Here is a 14,512-nt window from a genome sequence, read left to right on the forward strand (position 1 = left end):
GCACAGCATGCCTGTTGCACGTCTCTCTACAGCCTGGTAATAACAAATACTGAGAAAGGGGTGGCCCTGCATTTCTGTGAAGCAGAGCCCTCCTTTTAATGTATTTGAAGAAGAAAAATAAAAAATGTATTTAAAACAAAGTCCACCAATTTCAGAAGGACAATAGTACATTAATCAATGATGAATTTGCCATTACTTAATAGTAAATTATTTGAACAACTAACTGTCTCTACATCAATTAGCAGCAAGTGATTAATCAACACGATGGATAAACCAAACAAAAACAGGGTTGATACGAACGGTTGCACCCATGCGAGTAAAATGTGCGAATATCGTTGAAGGATGTAAAAAAAAAACACAAGTAGCAAGAAAAAGTTCTGACTAGTTGCCAAAGGAGTCAATTACCAGGGTGACCTCCAAATTCATTTTGTCCAAAAGTAGACAAGTCGCAATTTCTAAATTTAGGGAGATAGATAAGATAGTTTTTTATTGCACAATTAATTAATTAAAACCATTGCAATGAGAGCACATATAAATATACAATATAAAGGTTTGTACCCTGATTGTACAAGATAAAAAGACGGGTTGTTTCACTCAATTATGCAAAAGTTAAGAAAATGGAAACCCCATTTCGATTACTATAAACATAAAAACCTTAACGCAAGTAGATAACATGGGATGGGCCAGCTTTACAAATTAGAGTTTTATATGATAAGGGAGTCAATTTAGGGAGAATTTATATCAGGAAAAGGTCTGGTAGTCTTGAAGTAGCACCCCTAGGATGGTGTTATAGTGAAGAAGCCTGTAGACGATTTGACCAGTTCGAGGCTTTGTTGCAAAGAACAGCAGCGCCAGTCAAATGAATGCTCTCTTCCGATAGGCCAGTATGCTGGGCTGTTGCGAATTTACGTTTGATTCCCAAGCCCTTGTCGATACAGTTTGATGCACGTTTAGGCGTTTTTTAAACAGTACAGGAACGCGGCACTTCATTGATGGAATGCAGGCTGTTGCTTACGTCAGATAGTAAATGGCCATACCCAAGAGGAGTTTAAAACCCCTGTGCCAGCCCCTGGTGCAGATTCTGTCCAGAAATCATTTATTTACCAGTTGACAGAATTGCAAATATGCACTGCAACTACATCTGCAACAATCAACTGGACCAAATTTTATGGATCGCCAATAAACATCTATGGTCTGAAAGCAGCTTGGAGGTCTTTTTTGTTCGTAAAAAGATTATAGTTAGTGTCGTTAAAAAACCCATGATCCACAGAGTTAAGCGGTCTTCTAAATGCTAAAATCTGGGCACATTTTCTAGTGAATTGGACAATCTAGTTTACGAAAGAAAAACACCAACCATCACAATCTGAAAAAGCTTTTTCAAACGAAACATTATAACACTGAGCCAACGTAGACCTAGAGCTTCCAAGGGCCAAAACTGAAGGGAACCCATCCCGTGCGTGACGTTTCACACTGGAATACACATTATCCTATGTAATAATTGAGCCTCTTTCACTTTAGATTCAGCAAGAAGGTTCTAGTTTTTTCTGTTCTGGGGTTCTTAAGATTTTTCCAGCATTGATCTTTCCTATATTCACATGCTTGATTTATTTCTCATTTCCAGGCTCCTCTGCCTATAAGTTTAAGCATCGGTGTCAGGATGCACTCGCTTATCTTTGCAATTTACACACCCTATCCACACCCTGCTGCCAGAGAGGCAGGAGACAACCCACACTTGCAAATGCACAAAATCGCAAACTCTCAGGAGGGACGCAGCTGGGCTTCACCTGCATCCTGGACACAGGGTGGGCAGGTGTCCTCTCAGCAGAGCCTAGAGTCCAATCTCAAGAGCTGGGGAAGGTATTTGGAGGGTGGGCAGTGAAAGTTTGATGCAGAACGAGTGCAACATCATAACCAGACCAGGAAACTTTGAAAGCCATGATTACGGACATGTAAGGGGGGTGAGTGTCAGTCACCTCCTAGGTTTGCCTCCAATAGGCTAGTGGAGCTGGGGAACAAACAGTTGCACATTAGCCTCACTTCTTAAAGGCCAGACAAATGTGGGAAAAGTTGCCCAGTGGCGGAGACATGGCTCTGTAAAATAATGGCAGGACTGGTCAGGAGAGACCTGGCTTGGCAGTACAGGCTGGACTGTTCCCATGAGGCACAGGGTCAAGACTGATTTGCATATAGCTGGGTCTGAACTGAGGTGGCAAAGTGAGCTAAAGAAGGATGATGGATTCAACCCAGATCTGTGACTGGGGGTGAGTGTCTGAAAAGTTTCAGCGTTCTGTCCATTATCTCCTTGTGTTTGCTTTGTTCGCCCTAAGTTGGCAGGGTATGCCCAGACATGGGTCCCTTGCTTACTTTGCCACTGGATTCATGCTAGCCTGGCTGATGAAGGGTGTTACCCAGAAACCGGTCCAAGGATGCTTGTTTTCAGTTAAGGGAAGACCTGGCTTGGCAGTTCGGGCTGGACTGTTCCCATGAGGCACAGGGTCAAGACTAATTTGCATATAGCTGGGTCTGAACTGAGGTGGCGAAGTGAGCTAAAGAATGATGATGGATTCAACCCAGATCTGTGACTGGGGCTGAGGGCCTGAAAAGTTTCAGCGCTCCGTCAATTATCTCCTGGTGTTTGACTGGTGAGTCAGTCATGTTATGCATGCATGAAACGTGACTACCTCTTCCCTTGTTCACCAAACTTTTACAAGAGCCTCCTGCACGTCCGTAAATCTTTCAAACCCATGTCTTTTCCCAGTAAGAAAAATAACGTGATACAATAGCAAACATAATAATGTGTAACATTGTTAACAATATCACAGAATGTTGAACAGTATGCTTCAATCCTTATTGCCAGTTATAATCTAATCGCATTTACCTTAAAAGGATGAGTTGACTGACAATATATGTACCACTGACCTGCAAAAGAGACAGACTGAAGCACGGAAAGGTAACCCACTGGGGAGGGATAGATAGATAGATAGATAGATAGATAGATAGATAGATAGATAGATAGATAGATAGATAGATAGATAGATAGATAGATAGATAGATAGATAGATAGATAGATAGATAGATAGATAGATAGATAGATAGATAGATAGATAGATAGATAGATAGATAGATAGATAGATAGATAGATAGATAGATAGATAGATAGATAGATAGATAGATAGATAGATAGATAGATAGATAGATAGATAGATAGATAGATAGATAGATAGATAGATAGATAGATAGATAGATAGATAGATAGATAGATAGATAGATAGATAGATAGATAGATAGATATCCCCATTCACAAGTTTGCCCAACTTGAGAACGTCCACTCAATCTTGACTTCTTCAAGGGAGGTCTGCAGCCATCACAGCATACCGCTTCATCAATTTCGTCTGTGGCTTAACGCGTTTCGAATGCAATATTCTTGTTCACAAGCCAAACATATGACTGACACCAGCAACTCATTGTAACGACTGCATTTATTGATAAAAAAATCCCACCCTGGAGGGCGTGCTCTTGCGCCTCAGTGGGTGTGTGCTTAAGGCATCATGGTGTTTGCAGTCTTTAAAAATAACCTCCCCGGTGGGCTCTCTTTGTTGCTCAGTTCAGGAGTACATTTTTAAATCCAAATCCCCTTTGCGGGTTGATATCAGCTAAGAGTGCTGCAGTGGCTGACAAATACACAACACTCACTGTTGAAAGTTTCTGTCCAGATATCGGCGTCAGAGTTTTCTGGCGTCGCGGGTCCGCATCACAGCAGTGGGTCGTCCTCGCAACCTGAGCAAGGCCGCAAAACATCCATCCACAAGTTTGCCCAACTTGAGAACGTCCACTCAAACTTTACTTCCTCAAGCAACTGAGCAACAAAGAAAGCCCACTGGGGAGGTTATTTTTAAGGACTGCAAAGACCATGGTGCCTTCAGCACACGTCCACTGAGGCGCAAGAGCATGCCCACCAAGGCAGGACTTTTTTTTTTAATCAGTAAATGCAGTCGTTACAATGAGTTGCTGGTGTCAGTCATATGTTTTGCTTGTGAACAAGAATACTGCATTCGAAACGCGTTAAGCCATAGACAAAATTGATGAAGCAGTATGCTGTGATGGCTGCAGACCTCACTTGAAGTTAAGTTTCTGAGTGGACGTTCTCAAGTTGGGCAAACTTGTGGGGATGGAACGAACACACGAACACCCCCCCCCCCCCCAGTTCACTTAACAGAATGTTCACTATGTGTATACAGACAAGTACATTGCCAGAAACTGCAAAAAAGCAGACCCTCTACTATTAGAGCTGAGCAAGTGATCACTTTTGGCGAGTTCACTGCACATGCTAAGTAGCCCCACACTTATTTATTTTAGGACTTGCACCCTGTTAGTCACACTCTACTTGTTTGGCTCTTGAAAGGAAATGACAACTAAATATTACCTCTTCCTGTGAAACTAGAAACAGGAGGAGATAAACGTTCTTGCGTGGCTCTGCAGACAGAGGGAAAAAGCACAGGTTCAAATCTCTGCTTCCTTCCTTTGCTAAATGTTTGATCCTGTGCAAGCTATTTGACCTCAGCGTACACAATTTTCATTATCTTTGTCAGAATCTTGCATTATTCAGGTCATAGTCTCACACTGCACTCGTTGCTTGCACTCCAACGTAATTTAGGCGTTGGCTACTAGCAGAGTCTGACAGTTGTGACAATTATGCCAATGCGGGCCAACGCTTTAACTACTCCTTTTCTGTCTTTCAAGCTGCTTCCTGAGTGCCACACCGGTGACCCTTCCAATGAAGTCACTTCCTACGATGCCCCTTCCTGTGATGTCATTAAGTCGAAGAGCAGGCCGTATCAGCAAGCTAACTACCGCACGCCCTGCACCCTCTCTATTGCCCGATAAATTGTAAACAAACTCACTTCATTACTACAGTTCATGTAGAGCCAGCCTGCCTCTTTTACACTCTCAGTCCAATTCCCTCTAGGTAAAGCACCAAGAACGCACTTCTGCACACACGAATTAAAGCTAAAAACAGGATACATTTTTGCATGGTTTTCAAAGAGAGGCAAATCATTTTTGGCGCTTTAGAGCTACCTGAGTAAATTTGTATTACATCAAGGTTTTTGCTTTTTGTGAAATAGCTTTGAATAAAACCCAACAATCGCATATACTGTACACAAATGTGTTTGTTGGGTTTTATTCAAAGCTATCTATCTCACCGTAATATAAAATATATTCTGCACACAGCTTTGTATCAGTGGACAATGCCGGCTGTCAAAGGCGCAAAGAGGCCATAGTCATGCAGATGTACGCTATTCAAATATCGTACACACGCACACACTATATATAAAATAGTATATCACAGTGAAAAAGGTGAACATTCTTTATACTCTTACGGGTTTCTATACAGCGCCAATCGCCCACTAATGTAGCGTCTTGGCGCAGCGAGCAGTCTAGAGCGGAAATTGCCACGCAGCTGAACGTACACAAGAAGATCTGGGACTCCTCCATTCAAGGGATATTCGAAGCGCTAAAGGGCATGTCAAATTACAGTACGCCAATTTGGGAAACTCCACGGAGTTCCAGGAGACCAGGGCAACCTACCAGAAAAGGGTCGTAAAGCGCCTCTAAAAAAGGCGCAAACGTCTGCCTGGATTTAGTCCGCGCGCATACATTTAACGGATGGACAAGGACTTCAGTTTTAAATTCGAAGCATTGAGTTAAAAAAAAAAAAAAAAAAAAAAAAGGAGGAGGATGGGCACGCAGCTAAAACATCCCTCCATGGGGGCACGGGGGGCTGGACTGCTTCTCGGAGAGGGCGGTGGAGCGAAAAGTTACTTTTGTTTATCAGTCAACTCACCAGAGAGCTCGATGCTGCGCTTCTCGCGATCCCTTTGTTTTCTGTTCACATCAAGCCTATTTTGCAAACGCCCGGGGCCAAAACAGCGGAAGTGAACCGTCCCTATTCTCGCACGTGCCACAGCTTTAAGCGTTCATCACAGCCTGCAAAACTCAGGAATTAGCACCCATTCTAAAAACCTAAAAGTAAATGAGATGCAAGACGGGGATGCGTTCTCCGGAAGCTGGTAATGCTTCTCCCAGGAACTGGAAGGCGGACAGACGCGAACGTCAACGCGTCGTTTTCCCCCCCTTCCCACGTGTGACAGTGAGATCTGAAAGCAGCTGTTCTGAACGTTTTAAAAGCAGGGTCGCGCAGACAGCTGTGCGGCGCATTCCTCACCCTGGGAGCAGGGGCAGCTGCGGCCTCGGGCCCCGCCCCTCTGGACGTGTAAACACGCAGACTCCCCACGCCCCTGTACAGTTTCAAAAGCCAGTCTTGTTCAGGAATTGTGCCTAAAACAATATCATAAAACAGGAATTCGAGTCCCCCAAATCCTGCCTCGTCGGTAGGAAGACGCAATCTCACGCTCTTTCATCGGCCACTTGCTCCCACGCCCTCTGAATTTCTTTCACTCTCTCATTTCTTATATCTCTCACTTTCTCCCCAAGCTTCCATCTCCCTCCTTCCCTCCATCTGCCATATACTTTCGTTTTCTCTGTGTCGGGCCCTCTGCGCCTCTCTATCTCACTCTCTCTCTCTCCCCGATACTTGGGATCATAGTACAGAAATTTTGCACGGGTGCAAACATACGGTGCAAACATACGGGGCAAATACGCCTGTACCATTTGTACTGCATGCATTACACAGAATGAGGCAAACCTAATTTCTCAATCACATAGCACGGAAACAGTCATGTACAAGATTAAAAGAAATAGATTATGAAAAAATTGAAAATAAGAATACATTTCAAATGAGAAATAGACATTCTAACAAAGAGACCATGCCTATTCAGTAATGAGGTTTTAAAAAAGCACATCTTTTTCTGTTTGAGTAATAAAGAGTTGAAAGTGAATATTCTTTGTGTTTCGCATGCTCTACAAATATAGCCCAGTGCTCTGCGCACATTGATGTTTCGGGGTACAGGAGAACAGGCATGGTTGGTCTCGTTAGAATTTCCATTTAAAACAACTTTGCAGAGGCTTAGATTAGAATATGCCTCAAATAGTGAAAAGACGAGGACATTCCATGCCTCAGGTCAGATGTGTGGAAGTTAGACTGTAGGGTTTCCAAAAGGGCCCTTTTGGGGTACATACATTTAAAATAGAGCAGGACTCGAAAAATCAGAAAAATGTGACTAGCCCTGCAGGTCTGGTGACAAATAATCTACTCAACCTAATTATAATGCTCTTGACCCCTAAACTGGTTTCAATTTATGTGATCTTGGGCAAATATTTTAATTTACTGAGATGCCAGTTTCTTCATTATCACATATGAGAGCACCTTCAAATACACAAGTTCAACATGTCTGCTGTAAAAACTAGCATTTGATAGGCAATAGTTATTGCACTGCTGAAAGTTTGAGCTATTGACGTTGCTAATAATAACGTAACATCAATAGCTCAGACTTTCAGTAATGCAAGACCTACTGCACTGCAAATCAATCGCGGCACTCGCGCTTTTGCAGAAGGCATCTTAAGCTAAAGCGTGGGTACCACGATTGCTTCAAAAGTAAAGAAATAGACTAAAACATTTTTTTCTATTTCATTACTTTTGAAGCAATCACGGCACCCGCAGTTAAGTTTAAGTTGTTTAAAGCTTAAAGCAAGGGTGCTGCAATTGTAAGCCAAGTAAATAAAGAGACAAAAAAAGGCATGCAGGTGCTTCAGCAATCGCAACTAACCAGAAGAAAGGCGCGGTCGCCATTATTCCAGCTAAGGCGTGCCACGCTGGATAAATAAAAAAATAAAATTAATTAAAAAAAACAGCAGGCAGGACACACAGCTATTTAAGAGAATAGTGCTCCAAGGCTGTAATTAAAACATACTGAGTAACAACACATGTAACAGAGAGTGTCCTCATGGGAGGTTACAAGAAGAGAAAAGGCGGTACTTAGGAGGGACTACTAAGCCTATTGACCAATGAAAAGTCACCATTTACAAAAGACAGTGATCGGAGCCAATTAAAAAGATGGGCGTAATGTGGGCGGAGCTTCAGGCCCAGATATTGAATACAACATGTCTTGAACAGACAGCGCAAACACTGCCTAGGCAAAACCTAAAAAACTCTTGTTTGATTTTTAATAGACTAAACTTTTGCTCTATAAATAATACAAATCTAGCCACATATAGGATACACATGACCCCTGGCTTGCCTCTTAGGTCATTAACAGTATTACCATCAGGGCGGGGGCAGGAATGTTTCTCAAATCATATTTAAAAACTATATCACTTTTAATAAAAACAGATCTAAAGCATGAAGTAGTAGCACACTGTCATTTGCAATCAGCAGTTTTTCTATTGAAATGACCACAAACGTTTCCTGATAAAACTATATAGCATACAAACAATAATGTTTGGAAATAGAGTTTCGCAAATATTTGACATTTGCAAATCACCAAGTTGAGTGCCCGGATTTGTTTTTCTTCTATTTAAATATTTGTTTGCAACACACTTCTAACTTACAAAAAATGTGCTTTTGTAATTCCTGATATGTTTTTAAATATTTGTACAACTTATTAAGAAGCTAATTGAATGGGTTTTTAGAAAAAAACATTCGTGTTTTTTTTTTTTAAACAGTTTTATATAGCGCATTTTATATAGCGCATTTTATATAGCGCAAACTTGACCCGAAGGTATCGGGTATCAGAGCGCTTTACATAGCACCAGTTGCGTTACATGAGGACACATTAATTTTTTGTTACGCACGGGGAGATTACATGATTTGCCCAGAATCACCGGATATTCAGCGTCGTTGCCGAGACTCGAACCCGGTTCACCAGATTCGAGGTCGACCGCCCTAGCCTTTAGGCCAACTCCTTTCTTTTGTTTTATAATGATTGTCAGACAGCTCACTTGATAAAACGCTCTGTTGTAAGAGAAAGAAAAGTAAACATTTCCCAGGATAAGATAAGAGGTAATTAGTAAAAAGACAAGCTGACATTGCACCTCTGTTCTTGAACACACAGCAAATGTGTCAAGATAAAAAAAAGATTTAAAGCCATCTTGATTGCTCATTCACTTTCTGAATGAACAGAACATCTGTTTCATTCCAGCATAAGTTAATTCACCAGAACAGACCAGTAGGTCCTAAAAATTGCTCAACCGGATAAAATCTGGCTAGCCATAGCGAGTGGGCGAGTAGATTTTTCAAGGCCTGTAAAGACATCTGTGAGCATTATTCTTATCATTGCAACTGTGATTTTGAGGACTTTGGGGATTAAGGCAGGCAGAGACAGAAGACTATGATGGTGAAGAGTAAAAGTAATGTTGACACCAACTACTCTTGCTTTATGAATCCCCCACCTTTTCAGGGCTTCACCATTTAACTCCTTGTAAGAGAAGTAACATGCTAGGGCTGCCAAACACCAATGCTACCTTTTCTTGATTCAATCTCATGCTGTTTTTCCCTTACACCCTCTACTTCCTGTCTCATGCTTGCAAGTTTTCATCCCTACTTTGTCCCTTTGTCACAGTTTTCCCATCTTCCTTTTCATTTCTTTCTTCTTTTTCTGCATTATTCTCTCTAGCTCAGTCAAAATCTGATGAAGACATTGTTGCGGTCGACAAAAAATAATTTCCAGGGTCCAACACCTGTGAACACAGCCACAAACTAAGCCTTCCCTACCATGTGAAGCACACAGTTGTTTTTTAGGTCTCGCCTCAACAGCGCATGTGCTGTCTCTTCAAGAGCTTTTGTTTTCCATCAGAGGGCTTAGAGACCGCCCATTGCTCACCATTGGTTGGCTTTATTGCGAATCTCATTCGCTTGGATCAGATTGGTCATCTGCCGTAGGCTTCCTTCCTCTTCATATTTGTCCCTCCACTGGAGCATGGACAGATTACATGTGTCCTTCCACTGCTCATTTTTTTAGCCACTGCTTTTTTCTTAGTGTTTAAGTAATCTACTAGAATTAGTCATTTTCAGCTGGTTCTCTCATGTCCTTCCCAACCCTCAATGTTCTCGCCCTGTCTGTGTTGGCTTGCACCACTGGTCGTACCTCCGCCAGTTGTCTGCGTTGCCTTGACTCCACCCTCTCCCTTGTTATCTGTGGTGCCTTGCCACCACCGTCTCCCTTGTAAATGTTGCCTTGTCCCCACCCTCCCTCTGATTGTATGTGTTGCCTTTCCACCACCATCCCTTCCACTGATCGTGTTGCCCTGAAACCCTCACTCCGTCCCATTGTCCATCTTCCCTTCTCCACCCTCCCTCCTGTTGTCAGTGTTACCCTGTCCCAACCTTCCCCCCTGTTGTCCATGTGGACTCCCCCTCCCCCCCCTTTGCTTGTGCTGCCTTTCCCCCCACACCACTTCCCATTGTTCGTGTTGCCTACAGGCCCGCTGTCCATGTCTTTGCGCTTCCCCCTCTAACCACCCTCCGTACTGCCCTTCCCCCATGTGGCCTCATGCTCCACCCCCCCTCACACCAGCAATAAAAAAAAACGCTTTGACGTGGCCAGCAGTGATGTACAACATGACTACATTAAATTGACTAAGTCAATCACTCACATAGGCAAAACCTATTGGCTTTGCCAATGCTGGTTATCCTGGTGTAAACTTGACAAATGCCATACACAACAGATCTATGTAGAGTGGAAAAAGAGCTACTAGAATATCACTGACGGCCTTAGAGAAATCTACTTTGGATGATCGGTAGGTCAAAAAGGAGGGTTTGAGGCAAGAGGATACTCGAGGGTACGCTGCACGGTGCCAATGGCCGCAAAAAAGAGGGAGCCGTCCTCCCAACAGGGCACACAGTAAAGATCTTCATATCTCACTCTACGCTACACTCTCCTTTGCCTCACCGATAAAAAAAGTAAACACAGTGGTAGATGTTGTACTTACCTGGGGCCTCTAAAGAAAGTATCAGTGGATCTTGATCTTAAACACAAGATAGATTTGAGCTGGCAAGCAAAAAAATGATTTTCGTACAGAAAATTTGGGCTGGGTCCGTGGGCAGTGGCGGATCCCCCGTTAAAGCGGAGGAGCATCGCCTCACTGCTTGAACTGAAAGCTGAATCAGAAAAATAAAAATGATAAAATTTGTTTTCTGTATTCAGCTTGCAGCTGAAGCCAGGGGGGCGGGGCTGGGCTCCTCGCGTCACAGGGGGGAGGGGTGGTGGCAGCACCTAAAGGGCGCATGATGGTTTGGCCAGCCGTCTCTGGCAAGCCAAACCATTCTGTGCACTCTGCATGTTCTCCACACAGGCTGTATTACAGCCTGTGTGGAGCACATGCACAGCCTGCCAGCCCCCATCTGAGCACCGAACCATGGCGCTCAGATCAATCAGAACGTTGCAAAGGCAGCACTGTGATTGGTCAGGGGATTCTGGGAGGCTGTGTGGAGGACAGAGGAAGAAGAGGCCAACCCCCCCCCCCCCCCCACCCCTGTTCAGTAGCAGCCGCGACTGTCCGTGGGTCAAATGTGAGAGACTAGAAGCATTTCACAGTTCAAAGTGAAATATTATTTTGCTAGGGTGGTGTTTAAGTCAATAGGATGGATCACTGAGAGGAGTGCTCACTGTTGGTGATCTGCAAGTCCTAATCCCAATAAGGTCGACTAACCATCCACCCTTTAGGGGTAGGTACAATGAGTACCAAAGACTGAGTAATAATAACACCAGATTTTTATAGAGCTTAGAAACTGCAGAAGTGGAGTATGAAACGCTATATAAAACAAGTTAACAGAGAGGATTATTATGCTCTTGCGAGAGCCTGGAGGCTTGAATAAACACTCACAGAAGAGAGGGTCATATGAATGCTTCCACGAAACACAGAGCAGTACAATACAATGTGCAGCGGTGCAAGCTTCACTCATAGTCAGCAGGTACAGCACATAGGGTACAACTATTGCTAAAGGCAACATTTTTCAGAGTTAGAAAAGTACATTCAAGTAAAGCACAGATTCTTGGCTAAAGGATTTAATTACGAAAGCTGCAGGTTACCTTTAAGACTAGAGGGCCTTTTGGCCACCTTGGAGTGCACAGTCGCTTCCTGCTTGGAAGCACCTGCATTTGGAAACTTGGAGTTAAGCAAGGGGGTCTTATGCTTACAATCCCCGATTGTCCCTGGTTTCCCCTCTTTTGGGTAAAATTGTATTGTTGGGTGTTTTTTAAATCTTTTGTTACATTTTCATACTAAACATTTTGAGTTTGTTGCCTACTTGTGATTTGACTCTTCATAAATTAGTTGACTGTAAATAAAAAACTCTAGCTTTAAACTCATGATGCTGAAAGTCTTTCTGGTGCCACAAACTATACCTGGTGATCTCATTGGACCACTCGTTGAGTCCCCTCAAAACCACTGAAGCATCATCTAAATGTGCAACACTAAAATGGAGGTACACCAATGCCGATGGATACAGATACGCTTGAAGGGACCATTCTCGAACCAGAGAATGTCAATCACTAAAGAATCGCACTATCTATCGATGGGTGCCTGGTGGAACAGAGAATCAATTACCGGCTGCTGTGCACAATATGAGAAGTTTACGGGGCACAGAGACCAAGCACCTTTAAAATGGACCCCCACATTTATGTGCTTCAAGGGCCTATGCAAAACCTTCAAGATATAGGGCTCCCATCTCTGCCATGCCGCAAAACTTGAGCTCAGAGTTCGGCCTAGCTTTCCTCCCTTCAAAAACGACCTACGGGTAGGGTAGGGCAGGTATTTTTCAGGGCTGCCTTCCAACCCGTAAACCTAGCCACATAGGAACCACTCCTCATCTGCTCTTGGAGTGGCGGCCCCAGCAAAAGAAACTTCACCATGATCTGATGGTGAATGAAGTCACTAACCCTCTGGGCACACACCAGCTACCTCTCTGACAAAAAGATGAGCCTGCTGGGGAAATAAAAATAGCTGCAAAGTGACACAGAAAGCCTTCAGTGAGACGTATTCACATCTTACAAAACCATTTTAATAAATAAATGTGTGAAATTAACATTGTAATATTTTTTATCTTACAGTCCCTTCAACCGCATCTTCTTGAGAAACGGGTGCCCAATACAGTTTTACAGAACATATGTTGTAACATGATGAAAAAAGCAACATTTATCAAAAGATTTTTAAAAAAAAAAAAATTTTAAAAAAGCACCATGGTTCAGATTTTAAAAAATGTGGCAATGCGCTATCCAATCTCCTGATGTCAAGTAAACACAAAAACACACAAAAGGTGATGGGAGGAATACCTGCATTAAGCCTAAGAACTGACACTCACTTGGGGTAGCATTCCAATCTATCGTTCCTTCCAACAACTTGTGTGTGTTTGATATCAAGTAAACACAGCCATGGCGATATAATTTTGGTACTTTTGCAGTATATGCTCAACTTTATATTAACTTAAGGTAATTTAATGTAGGAAGAATTTGGTAGTGAGCAGAATCCTGAAATAGGGGTTCTGTGCTCAATGCCTTTGCTCAGTTGTCTCTGAATTTGGCAATATTTTTTAAACAGACTGCATGAAACCTTAGACTTAAATTATATTTGCAAAGTAGCACTCCACATACCATATTTAGGGGGGAAAAATTCAGCCAGATACAAGTTTTTTTTTTGTTGAGGATTATTTGGGGGGGGACATCTCTTTGGTAAACTTGTCTTTGGTAAAATTACATGAGAAGTGCAGTGATTTAGAATTCAACACCATTAAAAAGATATTGTTGCACTAACACTTGTATGAATTGGTCCAAATAGCACAAGTAGTTAATTAAATAACTTGTTTTATATATACATTTTGACGAATATAGCCCATCAGAGCAGCTTTAATGCAAAATTTGGATTCAAAATCCAATTCACCGTAATTCATTGTGACCAGAGAGTGAATGAAAATTAGAGGTGGGACAGCCAACAAATTAACAGGGCTAGACGAGCCAGAGCAGAGTCAAGAGTCTGCCTTGGCTCTTAGAGCCGATGCTCGAGCCGATCACTAACCACGCTAGCTTGGTACAACATTCAGCAATTAAAATATGATAATCTCCCTTCAAAATTCAAAAATGTGCATTTCAATAAGCCTACGGAAGCTTAGACAATAACACATCACATTATAGACCAGCACCGAGAAGTACTTATTAAAAGAGATAGTTTTTAAACATGAACCGTAAGTGACAGAGGAGGCAAAACATATCATGAAATACGCGGCTCAGGTGATTATAGAGCAACATTATAGTCTATTACATCAGACGCAATAGGTTTTTGTAAAAATGTATATTTTGAACTCACATATTTTAAAATGCTTTCATAATTGAAAAGAAAAATAATGTTGGTGAAATAAGATATTTGCTTAAGATCACACAATTTAAACTGGCAAAACACAATTTATCTAGGTTTCACTTTGTACAAATCAGCCACTAAATGGGTATTTATTTGTCTTTCCTTTTTAGGTCAAAGCCCACCAGACAGCACAGCTGTCCAGTTGTGAAAAGACTTCTTGTGGGCATTCTTGAAAGCTTTCCTATGAAGGAGTCCCACCCATTGCTTA

The 14,512-nt window shown here is 42.4% G+C and overlaps 1 protein-coding gene across 3 annotated transcripts in view; it reads right to left on the minus strand.

The window, feature by feature from the left end:
- The window catches only part of C4_2H1orf21 (chromosome 4_2 C1orf21 homolog), a 341,397-nt gene that overhangs the window by 230,101 nt on the left and 96,784 nt on the right, over positions 1–14,512 (minus strand). Inside the window, exon 1 of one of the 3 annotated variants that reach the window (XM_085601528.1) lies at positions 5,843–6,144. The exons of the other annotated variants lie outside the window; for them this stretch is intronic. The gene's annotated coding sequence lies outside the window, so the exon portion shown is untranslated. Of the gene's footprint in view, positions 1–5,842; positions 6,145–14,512 lie in introns of those variants that run through there. 3 annotated transcript variants of the gene reach the window in all.

Source organism: Triturus cristatus, chromosome 4_2 (assembly GCF_964204655.1).
Source record: "Triturus cristatus chromosome 4_2, aTriCri1.1, whole genome shotgun sequence".
NCBI classification, from domain to species: Eukaryota; Metazoa; Chordata; class Amphibia; order Caudata; family Salamandridae; genus Triturus; species Triturus cristatus.